Source organism: Hoplias malabaricus, chromosome 1 (genome assembly GCF_029633855.1).
Source record: "Hoplias malabaricus isolate fHopMal1 chromosome 1, fHopMal1.hap1, whole genome shotgun sequence".
In the NCBI taxonomy this organism is placed as follows: domain Eukaryota; kingdom Metazoa; phylum Chordata; class Actinopteri; order Characiformes; family Erythrinidae; genus Hoplias; species Hoplias malabaricus.
In genome coordinates this window covers 65,816,262-65,829,017 of record NC_089800.1, presented here as the reverse complement: position 1 = coordinate 65,829,017, position 12,756 = coordinate 65,816,262, and the positions used below count along the sequence as shown (strand labels likewise).

At 40.3% G+C, this 12,756-nt stretch overlaps 1 protein-coding gene across 5 annotated transcripts in view; it reads left to right on the top strand.

Moving 5' to 3' along the window:
- The window catches only part of ltbp1 (latent transforming growth factor beta binding protein 1), a 116,887-nt gene that overhangs the window by 5,371 nt on the left and 98,760 nt on the right, over positions 1–12,756 (top strand). The gene's annotated exons all lie outside the window — the stretch shown is intronic.

Genomic DNA, 12,756 nt, shown 5'->3' with positions numbered 1-12,756 from the left:
CATCGCTTCTACCTCCCACTCTGTTCGGCATCTCCAGGCTGATAAAATGACTGTTTTATGTCTGGGATCTTTCTTCATGTTTTTTTTCTCAGGCCCATGGAGCATTTTTGAAGGAATGTTTGCAGCTAAGCCATAAATCAGTATGTGATTTTTTTTTTTTTTTGAAAACTACAAACATAAAGTTGAAACTTTTGGCCCTGATCTTACTCCTCATACATTTAGAATTATGGAGTTTGGCAGAGAATCTTATCCAGAGCAAAGTACAAATTCTGTGATGTTATAGAGGTAGGCTAATGCAAAATTCAGAATCTTACATAAGAGCAAGTATTAGTAAAGTGGCTTATTCCTCTCTAAAAACTGAGCATGTATCTCTCATGATCATCCTCCAAGTCTCTGAGATTTATTGAATCTAGGCTTGATTCTCATGTGGTTTCTCTACAAACTGTGCAGTCATCCATAACTGGGGCTCAACAGATTGCTGTCCCTAAAGATGAGGCCTCGTATGAGGTTTCATAGCTAGAGGTCACTGTTGAAAATTGTTGTTTGTTTATGTGTTTGCAAGTCAGAGCTACACTGGCCACGCTCTGTCACTATTGACTGCACAGGCCATTTTAACTCAACATAAGCTCTAACAGTTCACTATTACACACGGGGTTAAACTTACGCATACCAATTTATTTAACTACCCAAATTAGTATATATGATGAGTTTAGATATTGGCATTTGTCTATAACTACATGAATCCTCTACAGGTGTTTGAGAGAGTGAGGGGGACAAAAGGATGGAAGGTTGAAAATTGCTGGGACAGCGCCACAGAGAAAACCCCTGTTTTTGTGGGCGTGGGACTTAGTTAGCTCTGTTAGTTTGGACACATTCCTTCTCCTGCTGGGTCTTTTATTTAGAATGGAGGAGACTTAGTTTCGTGTGTTTGATGTCTCAGAGCCAGCCACCCAGTGAGGGGCCGGAGAGCTCTTAAATTTGGGGTGAAATGTTACAGAAAGTTTTTAATGGAAGACATTACAGGAAAACCTGGGTGGCAATAAATGAAGACTTTCTGCAGAGAGTGTTTAAGGCTGTTTCTTCAGATTCAAGTTGTCTTTTTAGTCTCATGACCTACTTACTTTTGACCTACTTACTTTTGATTGTTCAGTTGATATTGTTTGGTTAATCCTGTTGGTTGCTCTATTCTTTTGATGATTTTACTGATTTCAATCTTTATTTGGACATAAGTAGTGGGAGACCTGCATATTACTCATAGAGAAATTTTTGTCACCTTTAGTGTCACCTTTGGCACTAAAACAGCTTCCACTATTCTGGGAGGGCTTTCTACAAGATTATGGGGTATTATCCAGAAGAGCATTTGCAGGTCAGGCACTGATGTTGCAGGAGAGGGCTAGCTCAACATCCCCATTCTAGTTCAATCCGAAGGTGTTGAGATCAAGGCCAGGTTCTGTATGGGCTAGTCAAGTTTCTCCACACCAAACGCAAACAACCATTCCTTTATGGACCTTGCTTTGTGCACTGGAGCACAGTCAAACTGGCAGTGAAAAGGGCCTTCCCCAACCTTTTCCAAAAACGTTGGAAGCATAGAGTTGTCCAAATGTGTTTGTATGCAGATGCATTACAAGTTCCCTTCACTGGGACTAAGGGGCCTGGGCCAAACCCTAAATTATACCTCCTCCACCAAATTTTACTCTTGGCACAATGCACTCAGGGAAGGTAACATTCTCCATGCATTCGCCAAACCCAGATTCTTTTCTCAGACTGCCAGAGAAGTGTGATTCCTCACTCCACAGAACACATTCCCACTGTTCCAAAGTCTACCCAGATAGCAATGAACGTTTGGCCCAAATGTAGCACATCTGCACAACTGTTATGGCCCACATTTGGCCTTGAATGACGCAGTTGACTCAGGGTGAGTCTGGCTGCCTCAACTCAGCTCCACCTTATATGGGCCCAGATGTCAGGTGTGTTGTGGAACAATGTCTGGTCCAAGCAACATGTGCCATAACCCAAGTCATACTCTGCTCATGATATTTGGCCTACATCCGGCCCACATAACACTTGCCAATGCTGTAATTCTATGTGCCAAATGTGAGACAGATTTGGCCCAAATGTGTCTGCTATCTGGGTAGTGACGGCATGCTTTACACCACTCCGTCTGACACTTGGCATTGTGCTTGGTGATGTAAGGCTTGCACGCAGTTGCTCGAGCATGGAAACCCATTTCATGAAGCTCCCAGCACACATTTTTTGTGCTGAGGTTAATGCCAGAAGAGGTCTGGAACTCTGCAGTTAGTGTGTCAGCAGAGCATTAGCAAGTACTCGGTGACCCCACTCTGTAACTTTACGTGGTCTGCCACTTTGTTCCTGAGTTACTGAGGCTCCTAAACACTTCCGATTTTCAATAACACCACTCAGATTGCGGGAGAGAGATGTCACGAGATTTTTTAAAATAAAATATAGGGGCTAAGGGGACTAAGCTTATAGCAATGTTGGGAGCTGAAACAAACTAACCCACCTATTTTGTCTCATCTTGTCTCAGAAACAAAAACGATATCTGCACTTTCTTCTTAGGAGACTATGCCTGCTTCTGGAACTAACATTGTGCATTTTACAAGTTTTTGAGGCTAACACAATCAGGCTGTGACAGATTATGAAGCTTACCTGTTTCCTCTGGGAAATCTCTCTCTCTCTCTCTCTCTCTCTCTCTCTCTCTCTCTCTCTTTCTCTTTCTCTTTCTTCCTTACATGTTTGGAAGCCTGATATTGGTTTCATTTTAGCCAGGTCTGTACCGCTTACAGCTCCAAAGTCAATAATGCACAAATTGCTTGATAGATTTGCGTGCAGGAGGGTCAAACCACATTTACTTTTGAGGTGGGTTGGAGAAATTACCAAACACAACATGCAGATAAACAGAACTTAACAGGTTCTTTTTAAATACACAGTCTGGTATCATTTATTTCTATAATAACAGAATATTATAGGTCGGCTTATTTGAGGTGGCTAAATAACTCATACGTGGGGCTATAGACCCCCATAAAACAAGTCTAACAATGCCACAGTTGTGGGATATCTATGACTGAAGATAATTTAGACTGCAACAGTGGCGTTCTATTTCATTAACCAACTCCAATTTAGTGAGCTCTTTAGAACGATCCACTCTCTCACAAATGTTTTTGAAGGCAGACTGCATGGCTGGGTACTGTGGCATTGGAACCCAACGAAACACCTGAATTCAGAGATCAGTAGCTGTCTCAGTACTTTTGTCCATATTGTGTATCAACACATGTTCCACCGTAAGTAGGTCACCACTGTGCACATGTGCTTTTAGGAATATTAAGAATAATATATGTGTGCTTTCATGCTCGGGCAACACGGTTACATGGCAATCCATCGTAACAATAATGATGATGGAGCACAGCGCTTATGATTAATAATACGCCAAGTACCAGGCCCTAAGATGCTGTCATTAATTTCACAGGTCATATTTTCCCCCCTCTATGAGGAAGAATGAGGAAAGCTGCGGGCTGTTGTCAGTCATGGCATTTATGGAATGTTCCCCCTTGTCCCTATATATCTTTAGCTCAATTTGCTTTTTAGGATCAGTTCCATTCTGTGCCCCACCTCTCCTGTCACAGAAGATAGACTCCATCGTAAATTCAGCCGCTAAATCTTTAATGGAGTTTGATTTTCACAGTGTGCAGACAAGTGCAAAACCACCTGCAAGAAAACCCTCACTCTCTTCAGCACGCATTTGCCCCTTGTAGTGAAAACAATAGTATTTTTTGTTAGAAATAGGCCTTGTTTCTTTTGGAATGATGATTTTTAGATTGTGTGCAAAGTGGCTCACCCACAGCTGTCAGTCATCAAGCTCCTGCTGTCCTCCCACTAAGCTGGATGTTGTAGTGTTGATGTAGCGTGAAGATTGCTGCCATTCCTTTTTATCGTCAGGGTTTTACGCTCTGGATCAGGATACGTACAGTGTGTACATGTATGCCTGGAAGTTTATGACCCCAGATACAATCTTTTTTTTTTGGATGTTTTTGTGTGGTAGACCACTCTCATTCTGGCTGTCACATGGACTTTTGAAACTTGTAAAACACATTCTGTACTTGTCAGTAGGTAGTTAACGTAATGTGAAATGCCCTTTATTTACTTATAGGTTTATCCAATGACAGGGAACACTTGTCTGTATCAATTTAGCTATTTTGAGTGGGGGAAAAAGTTTTTCTGTTGGATGTTTAATGAATTTTAACTCTCTTGTTCACAAAAAACAACAATAAAATTAAAAAAAATATTATACAGTACTGTTTTCTTATTTTGACATGAATTTGCACAGAATTCCATGATAGTGAACCAAGAAAGTGTTTAGTGTTTGGAGAAGTTTAGTGGTATTTGTTCCAGCTGAAGCCATGCAATTGTGCAAAGTATGTTTTTTTCCATCTGATTGGCTCTTGATTACATTAGATTATTTCATAGATATCTGAATCATTCGTGCCTCATGGGCTTGATTAGATTTCAACACAGAATATGGCATTGTGTGTGTGAAGAGGGGCACTGTGTGGGGAAGAGTCTCTTCAGGGTGGATATACTAGGAATTGCAAAGCTGTGTTGACATATTTTTCATCCAAATGGAGCGTTTTCCTCAAATATAGCAATACTAAGTGTGATATATGACTCCTTTCACTACACCTGTCCCGTAACCACCACAGGAGCTTTTTTTTCCCCCTCTCACTGTGTGTGCACACTTTCAATGCTGCCATGATGCATAAAGTATTACTTACAATTCAGATAATACATCATACTTATTCTCTGAGTACAGGCCTGATGTATGCTGTACATATAGTATTTTGTATTAAGTGTCTCTGTGTCTCTCTTTTCTGGAGCTGACTGGTGATCTCGGCTCTTTTTTTGACAGCACGCCCAGTCTATTTCTTCTTTGAACTGAACACAGCCCAAAACCCAAGGCTAGTGCCAGAGAAAACAGAACATTTCACACTGGAGAGGGGAGGGGTTGTGCATTTTTATCATAGTCACTTATATAAAGCAGGAAAAGTACAGGTGAAGGAGTTTAGGAAGAAATGCTATAGACCTGGGGTGTGGTGGATGGAGGAAGAAAATGATGATGATGATGATAGGTTGACAGTATTGAGCTTATAGTGTTCACACAGAGAAGGACTAACTGGAATATAACAAAACATAGAAATATCCCGGTTGTGTTCATTCCCTTCATGATGGCACATGGAAAAGTAATTTTGGATAGTGTGGAGGCCTTTGAAGAAGCATTTACGTGTATTCTCTACAGCTCAGATCAAGCTGGGATTATCTTGCAATAAGGGTACAGTTATAACGAGCACTGGCTGGGCCACTAGCTGGTCATTGCAAGTTGTCTTGAGATTTTTTAAAATGCAATAAAAACAATAATCAGTGATTTGTTGACACTCTTGAACGTTTTTTGAACAGCTGTGGACTGCAGAGAAGTCAGTCAAGCACATGCACTCTGTGTCTATGAAGCCACGCCGTTGTACAACATGCAAAAGTAATCCTGGCATTGTTTTGCTGAAATAACCATAGACTTGTTGGGAAATGGCATCACATTTGGTGGCAGCATATGTCTCTAAAATGTTTGCCTTATCGCTTATCAGCAATAAAACTCTGGATGTTCCCTTTAATCTTCAGCACAGAGGGCTTGGTGTCTGTTTTCTGAAAACACGCTGAAATATGAACTCATTAACACAACACAGGTTTCCACAGTCTTATGGACCATCTGAGATGAGCTTAGGGCCAGAGAACTCTGTAGCATTTCTACACACAGTTGATTTAGGGTTTATTTTTTTCTTTGTTATTAACTTTTAGGTTGCATTTTTGATGCAATGGCAGACTGTAAAGTGACAACAGTTTTCCAAAGTACACCCAATTGCCTGAGCTCTTGAAGGTCATGATAACTTGCCCTACACTGAGATTTTTATTTTTATTTATTTTTTTAGATTTTCAGAATCTATTCCCATCATTATATATGATAAATGGTGAAAGACATTAATATTTACAATCTTGTACTGTACCAGTCAAATGTTTGCACAGTTTCAGTTCAGTCATTGGTGGAATAGGGCTAGTCACTGTATAGAACTGTGTACCAGCCCCTGCATCTTCACAACCCAAGTTATGGTCTCAAACACATTAAGACGACGAGCAGTTCTACAAATTAACTCTTGATGAGGTCACAGCTGTTCACTGAAAACCATTCCAGGTGACGACCTCATGAAGCTGATTGAGAGAACACCAAGCTGTCATCAAAGCAAAAGCTGGCTACTTTAGATTCTCCAAAGTATAAAACATATTCTGGTTTGGTTAACACCTTTTTGTTTACTACATAATTCTATATGTGTTCCTTCATATTTTTAATGTCTTAAAAATAAAAAACAAAGAGAAAACATTGAATGTGAAGATGTCCAAACTTTTGACTAGTACTGTACATTCACAATATGTGGAAAATATCCCAAAACAAAGAAAACCCTCTCTCAGCTGTCCAAATATCTGACAGGTATATATTCTATAAACCTTTGACTGTTATTGCGCCCCTTTCAGAAATAATTTGATACAGGCATCAAATTCTTATTTATATTCAAGAAATATAAGAAGGTGGTCAGTGAAAACACCAGAAGTCACAGATTCTTCTTGTTGTCTTTTTACACATTTTCCAGCTTCTCTGGACGTGGGTTTGTTTGTCCTGACTTTAATTTCTTCCTTTGAGGCCATGGCTTGTCCTGAAAGTTATTATTCAACAAACTGATGTGTGTATGATAGGTTATGGAAATGTAAAGTGTTGAAAGCTCCCTTCTGGTTGGCTGAATATGATGTGTTTTATTCTGTTCAGGAGTTCACTGCAGAATTCTGTGTATGCATTGTTTCTGAAAAGTACAAAATTTAATGCATCACTGAGTAATCAGAAGTTGTGCTTTGTTATCTATACTGTATTTCACATGGATTCTGGCCTTCTACTTCCAGTGCTATCACAGAAACACTTTCAGCCATGCTCATAATTAGTGTTCATTACATGTGCACTTATAATAAGCATTCAAATGCCTTGTGCTGCAGAGCTGAGAGCTCATTTACAGACCCCTAGCCTTGATTAAAGTGCTATTAACATCTGCTGAATCAGCATTGCTAACGAGGACCAGGCTGGACGAACAAGTTCAGGGTTCAGGGGTGTTTTATACAGAGTGACAGTGTCGAGGGACTGGGGGAGTAATTTATACTCTTGTTTATAAAATTTATAGTGAAGTAAACATAGTTTTACAGTTGAACCTTTTAAGCTAGGACTGGGCAATTCATTGAAAACATCTAATCGACATAATCTTGTCTATATTGATTGTATCCATTTATTATTATTTTTTAAAATTCTGTTATGTCCCCAATGTGTGTTCATGTACTGTCCCTTTAAAACCTCACTACCATGCTGTAGTCACGTGATTCTGCCTCTATCTGCAACATGGTGGAGAACCTAAACACAGAAGCCGGCCGAGCGACTCGAGCACTCGTACTAAAGAAAAAAACACTGTGTCTGTGGTTTGGACGTGCTGTGGTTTGACAATCATCAAGACAACACTGAACAAAAAGAGGTCAATTGTAAACCCTGAGGAAAAAACTTGGTTTCAGAGACCAAAGCACAATCACACACCAAATATAAACAGTGCTCAGAAAACAAGAGAGGAACAAGCTTCCAGCCACATTAGAAAAAATATCTGAGCTTTAACACTGGAGCATATTTACAGTACAAGCCTCGTCACTGAACTGTGAGGGTCAAAAATACAAAAACAAAATAACAGTTCAGTTAAACATAACAGTGGTAAAATGTACTATTAAGTGTGATATCGATTTGTGCTCATATCACCCAGCACTGCTTTAGGCCAAACTTTAGTAATATTTTAGACAGTGTGGCCGTAACACAAAATTGACCAAGGAACTCAAACTTTCCATTCACCCAGAGGAACGTTAAGGCAGTTTGAGATGGGATGGTAACCCCCATGGCATCTTGGAAAGCTATTTAAATATGTAAATGTTCACTAGCTACTATGACTTATATACATGTGCAGCCATTATTTAACAATCTTCGGTATGGAGTAGGCCAACCTTCCAATCTCTGACCACTATGCAGGTGTGAGTGTGTTAACTGAAGCCCTTGAGTTTTTAGTCACTGTTGTCTACATTTGGTGTTTAAAAAAAGCACTAACAGACCTAAGGGTTTCAAAAGGAGTTTAAAAGTTGTCTTTATTGAAGGAGGTAGTTGGGACCTTTAGAAGGCCACAGCAGCAGTTTCTCATGCCTGTTGCTTTGCTGTTTATGTCTTTGACTGGTCTGTATCAGCATTCTGCAGTTCCTCCAAGTCTATGTTTCCTGCTGTAAAACCCTGGTGAGGAGAAGACTGCCCCCTCTGTAATTGGCTCTGTGTCTGCACTGAAATACTGCAGGAGAAAGGCAGCCTTATTGACGGCTCTCTGGCAGACTTGCTCAGCCGAGCATGAGAACTTGGCCTGTTCCAGCATGGATAAAGAGCGAGATGCAACAAATTTTTTAACACAAGATTTCAATATCGACCGTCCTGATAAAGCTAATAAATAGCTGGAATTACCAGCGGAGCTCAGGGGCGCATGACTGCTTGAGTCAGCAGCACACATTCTCATTCTCTCTCTCTCTCTCTCTCTCTCTCTCTCTCTCTCTCTCTCTCTCTCTCTCTCTGTCACTTTCTACCTAGGGCTGCCTGTATATAATTTTCTAAATCACTTCTCATTTTGTGGGTGGCACGGTGGTGAGTTTCCTCCCGAAATCAAAAAACACATGTTAGTAGGTGGATTGGCAATTCAAGTGTGAATGTGAGTGTGTCACCCTGCGAAGGACTGGCGCACACTCCTGTGTGTTCCTGCCTTGGGTCCAGTGATTCCAGGTAGGTTCCAGACCCACTGCAACCCTGAACTGGATACGTGGTTACAGACAATGAATGAATGAATGAATGAACTTCTCATTTTGTATTCAAATGAATAGACCCCACATATGGATCTAGGCTTGTTTTTTGCCAAATAAGCTTAGCACACCCACATTTAGTGGCTTGAACCCTGAGCGTCCATTGGTCTGTACCAGTTACTGCTGTGAAGTCTCAGCACATGAGTGTTTGGTTGCTTTGGATTGGTCCAACTTGTCTTTGGATAGTCTTTGGAAATTCTGTATCTGGTTCAATTTCCTGACTTAAAGGCAAAGTTCACAATTCTAATATCTTTTTATAAAATTCAGGACATGTTTCCTTGCTGTTTGCTTGCTCTACATTCTGTTTGTGCTCTCGAAACCAGTCTAACCAACAGAAAAACTAATGGTCCGGTATTCTAGTTTCTCTCTCTGTCTCTCTCTCTCTCTCTCTCTCTCTCTCTCTCTCTCTCTCTCTCTCTCTCTCTGCTCATTGCAAAGGCATCTGGAATTTTTTAGACAACAGAGAGAACTTCAAACATTGAAAAGCATGAACCAAGATGAAGATATTGCTCTTTTCCTGCTTCATAAGTTGGTAATATTGACTTATTTTTGCATTTTCTGATCACTTAAGGTGGAAATGTCTCCAAACTCGAGAGACAGCTAAATGCATTACTGAAAGTGCAACAACTCGACTTACAAATGAGTTTCTGTGCTAATTCACAGTGAGTAAAAATTTACAGAGCTTAGAAATATGTTCCCTTTTAAGCTTTTGAAGCTATTGTGATATTAAATTTTTTCACTGTTTATTCGCTGCTTAAACATAAAATAGATTCATCCCATTGCTCAGTCTGGAGCGTGTTCATAAGGAAAAGTAATGGAAAAAAAAGAAAAGGAGTGAAGTGTCTCAATACACTGGAGACAGCATGGATGTCGGCTGTGTTCTGGTGAAGCTGAACAGGCTTGTTATGTGAGAGTAAATCTTTAGGCATTGCAGCTAATGGTGCCTTCCATAATACTCAGTTTCCACCTCATCTCCTCTGTTTTTGTCTCTATTACTGAAACATCTGCCCTGGCCATATGCCCCGAATATGACTGTGTTATACAGTATCTGTGATATCGTCTGCATGGAAATGGATGCTTGCTGTGAAATCTGCTCTTCTTCTTCACCCTGTCCTTGAGCATGAGCGTCTGTCTCTAATGCTCCGTTGTACCATATGCTGGACATCTATATGTGAGGGTGTTTTATGGATATGAAACTCCATATGTGAGCCAATCAGTGGTGTTACATTTCGATGCAAATTTCAAAGAGCACCCTTCATTTATACATTCATCTTCCATTCCAAAAAGGCCATAAAGTACATTTTCCACCAAAAATAACCTAAAAATGGAGTAGCTGTATAGCAAGTAATAGTAAATGGCAAGTAAGAAGAATTAATTCATCTCTGCATTCGTTATGAGTTCCGTCAAGTCAAAAGCTCTGCAAAAGCATGTGCATCAATTTGTTTCTTCTCGCAGATAATATTGTATATGTCATTTTTAATATTAGTAATGCACAATATATCCTCGACCAATAAATCATTTGCCGATATGTCGATTTTTTTCATTTAATGTTATCAGTCAGATATTGAACTTTTAGCCAATATTACAACCACTAACTTTTATATATATATATATATCCAAAGTGAATTAGTGTAGTTAAAATGATCAGTTATTAGGGCTGTGCAATTAATTGAAAATGTATTGAAATCAACATTCAGAACTTCTAATCAACATAATTTTGTCTACATTGATTATATTGATATATTATTTTTATTCTGTTATGTCCCCACTGTGTGTTCGTGTACTGTCCCTTTAAAACCAGACTACCAAGCTGTAGTCACATGATTCTGTCACATGAAAGCTACCTAAATGTCGAGGCTGAACAAACGACTCGAGCAGCTCGTACCAAAGAAACACACAGCGTTTGTAGTTTGGACGTGTTCCGTTTTGACTATATTTAAGACGACAGTGCTCAAAAAACAAGAGAGGCACAAGCTCCCGGCAACATTAGAAAAATATCCCATATTTAATACTGGAGCATATTTACAGTACAAGCCTCGTCACTGAACTGAGGGTCAAAAATACACAAACAAAATAATAGTTCATTAATCGTAATCGTGGTAAAACATACAATTAATCGTGATATTGATTTGCACGATCGCCCAACACTATCAGTTATTAATATAGATGTTGGCTTTATCGGCCCCTGAAAACTCAATATCAGTGCATCCCTTTTTAATACTATGCAATTGTTACCATAAAATGACAAAAAGCCGCAGGAGTATATTTGAAATGTCAATTACGATTACGTGATGTAAACCTGGCATACGTAAGAGAGAGGCACATTATCAGTGCTCTCGTTGCACCTCCCTCAGCGTGTATGCTCCTTGTCTGAAGTGGTGAGGGATATCCAGTGATGTAGAGGGGAAAAGAAGAGAAAAAAATCAAGTGACAGAGTATTTACAGAGTGTGGAAAAGACAGTTGAACCCCTGCTCTGAACAGGGGGGTAACAGAGCCAGGTCTGCTGCAATAAAAACACCGCTGTACAGCACAGTAGGAGAGGAGCGGAGTGAAGTTATTCATGATATAATCACTTCTTCCATGGAGTCGATGTGCTCCACTATGTGTGGGTGGAGGTAGAAGTGTTGTGTAGCTTCATCATCCCCAGCTTCATCAGTCATTACTGAGCATAGAAGGCCCATACTCCAACTAATACATCACTGCTTTACAGGCCTGGCTTGACACGGGGCAGAAGAATGCAGTTGAATTTTGGGGGAAAATATAGCTATGAACCCTGCCTCAATCCTGTAGACCAGTGCCATAGTGTGTAATATTTTAAGGTTTTGTTCAAAACGGCTCTTCTGCTCATTTTGGGAAGCCTTGTCACTAGATGTAAGAACCTTTTGCGTGAGAAAATAATTCCTGTTCATCCACAGGACATTTAGTGTAGTTACTAATGTGGAATGACTAGTTCTGGATCATGGTCACCACTCCAGAGAACACAGTTCCACTGCTCCACAGCCAAATGTTGGGAGGCTTTATACACCTCTAGTTCATTTCCTCCTGCCTGCACTGTGCACTGTCCCACTTTATTACTGACACACCCTGTGTGATTTTGTTCTGGAACCAGACTGAGTGAACGATCATCTTTTACACTAACCATTCAAATAAAACCCACGGTCTGGTATTTGGAATTGGAATGAAGCAGCTGGACACTCTTATCCCATTAATGTAGCCTCTGAGGTCAGCATTAGTGGGAAACTCCTATGGGCTTTGTACGCCCTGCACACGGCAGCTTACAGTTCAGATTCCAGGTCTAATGACTCCCAGTCGTACTCAATGAGTCAGTGTTCTAGACAGGACCCCCACGTGTTGAGGGTCCATGAAGTAGTCATTGAGAAACTGGTTTGATCTTGTTTGTGTATGTGTGTGCGTGAGAGAGAGAGAGAGAGAGAGAGAGAGAGAGAGAGAGAGAGAGAAAGAGAAAGAGAGATATGGGGTGTTCTGGATATTGGGTTTCTCCAATCCAGAGTCTGGATTTTAGCCTGTAATTACAGCAGAGAGATACAGGACTAGGGCTGTCATCTCTCAACTACAAAGCCTGCCTAGCGGCCAGAGTGGGCTAAAAGGACACACACACACACACACACACACACACACTCGCCCATTCTTACCATTGCTTGCTGAAGAGAAAAAAAAATCCTTATTTAATTAATCCAGCAAATAACCCTCATTGTCTCAGTTGAAATATGTCA